We start from the raw sequence: 940 nt of genomic DNA, 5'->3' as shown, positions 1-940 counted from the left end.
AAAAAAAAAAAAAAAAAAAGAGGAATTCATGGAAAACACTTTTTTTGCTGCTTTGGCACATTGCTGGGGGAAGCACACCACCCCGGTAGTGTTACCCAACTGTGAGTACAATCGCTCTCCTTGCAACAGTTTCGGCCCTTTTTATGTTCATCACAAGTGGATGAGAAAAAACGACCTTATAATATCTACGGTAGCCTCTATCTCTGGTTGTTTATGTTTAGTCCTTCCTCAGAGCGCTACCTGGCGATGCCCCAACCTTGAGCCCCTCAGATGTTGTCCTATACCATTTTGCAGATGTATGTTTTTTTTTTTTTTTTTTTTTTTCTGTTTCGCTGTTCTGCGTGATCGTCAATTTAGCTTCAATTTTTTGTAAGTGAAAAGGTTCCCCATAAGGAGAGGAAAAACTGTTCTTTGCTTCTGTCCAAGTTGGTACCACCCATCCGTGTGCTCCGTACTGGTAGTGCCATGATTGGAATTGCTTTATATTTTGCGCAAAATCGCTTTCCTTTGTATGTGAAAATACAAAATGGTTGAGTGTCCTCTGGGGTGACAAAAAAACGGAGATCTCCTTACCCCACTTAACGTGAGCAGAAGCAGTTTTGAGAATGTGTTACGAGTTGCGCCCAATTAGGAGCTTTCCCCGTTTTTTAAGGGGTGCATGCTTTCACACAGGTAGAATTGGGCTAGTGGACAAGGGGAAAAAGTGATAACTCAAAAGGGGGGATTCTCCCTTTAAACTGATTCATCCTGCACCTGAACGAATGGCTACCCTGTCAACATGCTAGGGTGGCCATTTCATAGTTCCCATTTGTTTACAATTTCTGCTTTACCGTTATATTGTTATTGCTTTTTTTTTTTTGATGAGTCTATGTAGAAGAAGGAGTGGCAAATCGCCCATTACTCGAAACAAAAAAAAAAAAAAAAAAAAAAAAAAAAAAAA

Source organism: Plasmodium fragile (genome assembly GCF_000956335.1).
Source record: "Plasmodium fragile strain nilgiri unplaced genomic scaffold supercont1.29, whole genome shotgun sequence".
In the NCBI taxonomy this organism is placed as follows: Eukaryota; Apicomplexa; class Aconoidasida; order Haemosporida; family Plasmodiidae; genus Plasmodium; species Plasmodium fragile.
The sequence above is the reverse complement of the archived record's forward strand: the minus strand, read 5'-3'. Positions refer to the sequence as shown.